The sequence below is a fragment of the Octopus bimaculoides genome, chromosome 10 (genome assembly GCF_001194135.2).
Source record: "Octopus bimaculoides isolate UCB-OBI-ISO-001 chromosome 10, ASM119413v2, whole genome shotgun sequence".
Lineage (NCBI taxonomy): Eukaryota > Metazoa > Mollusca > Cephalopoda > Octopoda > Octopodidae > Octopus > Octopus bimaculoides.
In genome coordinates, this window is record NC_068990.1 from 12,253,823 (window position 1) to 12,259,646 (window position 5,824).

General features: G+C 34.0%; 1 protein-coding gene across 14 annotated transcripts in view; it reads left to right on the forward strand.

Annotated features, from left to right (window-relative positions):
- Positions 1-5,824, forward strand: part of LOC106869227 (dorsal-ventral patterning tolloid-like protein 1) — a 1,100,309-nt gene that overhangs the window by 209,849 nt on the left and 884,636 nt on the right. The gene's annotated exons all lie outside the window — the stretch shown is intronic.

Below are 5,824 nucleotides of genomic sequence, written 5' to 3' on the forward strand. Positions count from 1 at the left end.
ATATTGCTATCATCATCGTCAGCATTAACTTATATCTGAGTAGTTGAGCCTCTTCAACTGGATGGGTGTGAAGGATGCTGGTACCTGAGGTGGCTGTTATAATATATATATTCAAGGGAAAGTCAAAAATTATCCACATTTTCACCATAACATATCTTTATTGTCACACAGCCTTCTGTATATGTGTCCTTATAGTTGGTACTATTGTGGTCACATGATTGAAGTTTGAGCCTGATCACACCATTTTCCTTTCTGGCCTTACAATGTAAGCATGGCTGCTCCATTAGCAATGTGCACCAAAGAAGAACAAAGAACAGTGATCCAATTTCTTCAGTCAGAAGGTGTGTCAGGTGCTGAAATTCATCAGAGGCCTTTAGCACAATATGGGGACAGTGCATTACCTCATAAAAGTGTGTGTGAGTGGATTGAGAAGCTTAAAAGTCGCTGGACAAGCATGATGCAGGAAGTGGGAGAAGGATTCCCACCAACTTCCACCACTGATGAGAGAATTCAGCAAGCTCGACAGATGTTAATGGTGAACTGGTTCACCATTACCATCTCTTAGATCATTGTTCTTTGTTCTTCTTTGATGTACATTGCTCGTGGAGCAGCCAGGCTTACAATATAAAGCCAGAAATAAAAATGGTATGATCAGGTTCACATGTTGATCATGTGACCGCAATAGTACCAACTCTAAGCATGCACGCACAGAACACAAATCATCCAGACAGTTAGATGATACAAAAAAGGGACAACAAAACATCCGGACAGATGATACAAAAAAGGGACAAGAAAAAGCAAGGACGGGTCATTCAGAATTTTCTTTCCTCAGTTGAGTTCCAGTTTATCTTGGCAATTTCGGCTGGTTATACACAAGATTGCTCCAATCTGGCCAGCCCCAAGGAAAAACTAAGCTAAGAACACTAGATTCCTTGGAAGAATGTATATACACATATGTGCATGCATGTGTATTCATATATGTATAAATATATATATGTAGGGAATGGCATTGGACATTTTGGGGATCTTTGGTTTGTGCTAGAGATCACGGCGCTCCCACATTCCTGACCCTGCGACTCATATTGGCACCAGACATCTTGCTCTGGCTTGTCTCTGGATAATATCAATAAAGTGGAGAGGGTCTATGAGGTGTTGTGCAAACCTTATTGGACCTAAAACTCTGCACAGGCATTGCCAACCTCTGCTCGATATGTGCATTTTTTCCCCCTATATATAAATATTTGTATGTTTATATACACATGAGTATGTTTGTGTGTATTCCTATATATATATATATATATATATATATATATATATATATATATATATATATATATATATACATATATATATATATATATATATATTTGTATGTATATATGTAAGTATAACTTAGAGTTTTGATGGAGAAAGTATAGAAGAGTAGTACAAGACGGTTTCTGTTAGCTTGTTGTGGCTGTTGGAATTCATTAGGAGCAAACTAACTGGTAAACTTTCATTCCAGTGTGTGAATTAATGTTATAGCTCTTTCTCAGTGGGCATATGTATGTGTGTGATTTGTATTTTCCTGTGTCAGATGGGAAAGACAATGACAAAGGGAGAGAAAGTGAGAGCTGGGGTAGAAATAATGAATTTAAGAAAGAAGACATGACACGACTGTACTGAAGTTTTGTTGAGGCCTCCAGATATGAAAACAGTTCAGACTTATTATTAAGACGTCTGTGCAAGTTCAAACATTTTGCAGTCATGAATTGTTTACTTTGCATGATTAGTTGGTCATTGTTTTTGTGTTGTGGTATACAGTAGAATCGTGAGATCTGGTATATAGTTTATATCGTGCTATAGCGTGATGTTCTACAATCTGATATAGTATGGAAAATTGGATGGAGGTTTTCTAAAGTGTTTTAGAAAGTAGTATTATGAATTGTTCTCATTGTTGCTGTTGCTGTTTAACCCAAATCAGTCCTAGTCAATTAAATATACCTATTGTCAAAGGCATGCCGTTCATTGTCACCTTGTTTTTACTTTTGTGGTTAGAGTAGTGTGTCTAATACTACGTTATTGAGTGTTACTTTCTTAAGGTGGTGGTGCTTTAAAAAACATTTAACTGCTATTTCTAACATCTTGAGCAACCAGAAAGAGGCTCACGTCTCATCTACCATATAATGTGGAAAATGGTTTACTGTGTATGACATGTTTGATCATTGATGTTTGTTTGATGTGTCATATGTTTAATCAACTTGTGTGATGCATTGTATGTTTAGTCTGCCATATGTTTGATGCATCATATTTTTGATGTATCATATCTTTAGAGTATCATATGTTTGATATATCATAAGCATGATGTGTCATAAACGTTTTGGGTATCATAAATCTGCAGGATAAAAAAAAGATCCCTTACTTCAGAAACAGATAAGGAATGGCAACAAGAACACCTGATCATAAAAGTTATGCTTCCAATAAATTCCTAAGGGAGTATAAAAAGTAAGAAACAGACTTTAAATCTTCAACATTCAGATTACTCTGTCAAATGTAATGTTTATTTATTTATATTGTCTTCAGTTAATCTTGCATTATCTCATAACTGCAAGATGTCAATAATGTGGTAGTTTATTTTCAGAATGACATAGTAGGGTAGATGTGAGGAACCAAATTTGGCCAGTTTGAATATAAAAAAGGTAGAATTTTGTGGTTGGGATATGACTGGTTTAAATGCTAAAGGGTTAAACAAACAAGCAAAAGAACAAACAAAAGGTTAATGAATTAAAATAGTGTATTAATTAATAATTATACTTATTACAAAGGCAGCAGGCTGACAGAATCATTAGCCCATTGGGCAAAATGTTTAGCTGTATATTGTTCATCTTTACGTTCAAAGTTCAAAGTCTGCCAAGGGCAACTTTGACTCTCATCCTTTCGGGGTCTATAAAATAAGTGCCATTCGAGGACTGGGGTCGATGTAATTGACTTGCCGACTCCCTCAAAATTACTGGTCTTGTGCCAAAATTTGAAATCAGAGGTTATATTTATGATACATTAAATGACAGAAAAAAAATTGAACACTTTCAGATATTTTCCCATACAGAGTCCTAAAAATTTAAAGGGAACTATATTAATCTAGCTAAACACCTTTCTTTTATTTTAAAGAGATTAAAGTAAAATATGAGGAATATTTAGTTGCTATTTCTAGCAAGTAGAAAGAGCATATAAAGGCTCATCCTTTGGCTCACAAATGAAATTGTTGTGTAGTGAAATGACGCATTATGTATGTACAGTATATTATAATGTAGTATTGTGTTGTGGTGAGGTAGTAGTATGGTAGGGATTCAATTAAGTTAAGTGTATCAGCTCAAAGATGACAGAGACTTTGTGCGTTAATATATCAGGTTTAATATTACTGGAAAATTTCTCATTTCCTTCTTCAAAGATATGATTGATCTCAAGATCTATAGATTGATTATATCTTTAATTTTTCCAATTCCACGCTGCTGCCTTAGTGTTAAATTATTGTTCGATCACACTTGCTTAATTCTTCCAATTATTACAAATTGACTTATTGCAAGAGAGCCAGATTCAGAGAATTGGGGATCAGAGTTTGAGTCCTATCAGGGTTTATACATGTGTGTGTCTTCTGATAATGGATATTGATTAAATAGGGGGGAAATTTTGTGTATTCATTTATTTGTGATTTTACTTGATATATATTTTAATCAGTAGTGTATGTAGCTAGAGTGTGTGCCACCTGAAGCAGACACTGATTTTATCTCCCCCACCTCATTATCACTGGGACCCCAAGCATATACAGGCTTATACAGCTGACCTGAAAATAACACCCCTATAAAAAAATTACCCAGAGTAGACAGCTCACATAGCTATGCTATGGATTTTAATACAATTAGAAGGATGAGAATTTAAGTTAACCATTATAAGATTTGAATAAAGTAAATCTAAGGATTAAACATAATGTTGTAAGACATTTAGACTGGTGTTCTAAAGTGTTTTCCAGTTTATTGTTTTGGGTGTTAATAAAAGTATTATATACTCACGTACTCCTGAGAGAGAGAGAGAGGGAGAAAGAGCTATCAACATGATATAATACAGCTGCAAGAAGATACTAAATAACAAGAGTGCTTGGAAACATATTACCGAGAAGACTGTAGCTATGAAAATTTCCTGCCAATTGCCAAAAGAAAGAAAACAAAAACAAAATTATTGAGGTGGTTTACGTTTGTAAAATGATACCATTGCACTCTAACTCTTGTGATTATGGCCATGGACAAACTCTCAGGAAAAGAGGAACAAGCATATCACAAAGTGTAGTATCAGTGAATAGAGAGAAAGAAAGATCATAGAAAACATGAGGTTGGCAGATGACTAAGGAAAGATAGAGTGAAGAGGTTATGTCTCTTATCTTTCGGCTCTTTGGGTTACAGATTTTGATTGATTGCATGTACTCTTGATACTCCTGGTTCCTCAATAACAAATACTTTAATCATATCTAATAGAAATCGAACTGTAATTATATAAGTATATAATTATAAATCTGTTAGATTATCTTTTGCAGCAAAAGTAAATAAGATCATTGTTTAATATTTTATTATTACGATCAGATGTCAGTATTTTGATTTTGGGGTTTTCATGAGACATCCATGAATTAGTTATCTTTTATTGATATGGCTCAGGTCTATATCAGGCCTGATTGCATAGACATATTACCAAAAACATTCCAGCAATGACAATTTGTCTTATTTACAGACATAGTATATCCAATGTATAACATAGTATATCATATTATCTGATGGTGTTCCTTTAGCTCTTACTGTGTGGAAACCAATTTACTTAGCCCCATGCATGAACATTTGGGACAAAGTAACCAAGTTAACATGTTTTTTAACAGCAGAGTACTTTCCACAATTCTCTGAATCACTCACACTTTTATATACCATTAAATATGGTATACAGTATCGTTTTGAGAAATAACCATTATCTAAAAGACAAATAGTGTTTCTTCTTGAAGTTGTGCATGTTTTGATGACTCAGTCTGAGATGACCATTTGAAATGGAAACAATAACATCATTCTGAAATCCTATTTGTCATTTAAAATACACATCAACTGTTATCATTGTAATAACATCATTGGAATCATTATTTAAATCACACATCAACTGTTATAATCACTAGCGTTTTACGTTGTCATAGTATTGTTTGCAATGAAATTTCCCAGTCGTGTCAGTTGCAGATGTTTGACAATATTTTTTTGGCACCATATAGTATATGAGACCAAGCTGAAATGAAACAAAAATTAATATAATGGTACATGTGAGCTTAAAATATTTATTATTACTCCTCCAAAATATTCCTCCAGGATTCAGATAACATATATAATTAAGATAATTTTTAAAATCTATATTCTACATTTAATTTCTATGTAAGTCAAGAATAGCTACAATCAGCATTTACTCTTTGGAAACAGTATAACCAAACCTGAATAATTCCTGGTTCTTAAGCAAGAACTTGTAATTTAACCCTTCTGCTACCCAATTTCTGATGAACTTGGAAGAAAATGAAGAATTTAGTAGGATATTGTCGTCATTATTAAACTGATGCTTGAAACATAAATTAACATGAATATTGGATGGGAAATTTCAATTTAGATCATTTTAAAAAAGTAAGAAGTTTGTGTCAAGTACACAAGGGTGGGATCAGGTGGAACAGCATCAAATGGGTTAATAATCAAATTCATGTTGAAGCAGAATGAATGTGTGTGTGCGCGCACGTGTGTGTGTGTGTGTGTGTGTGTGTGTGTGTGTGTGTGTGTGTGTG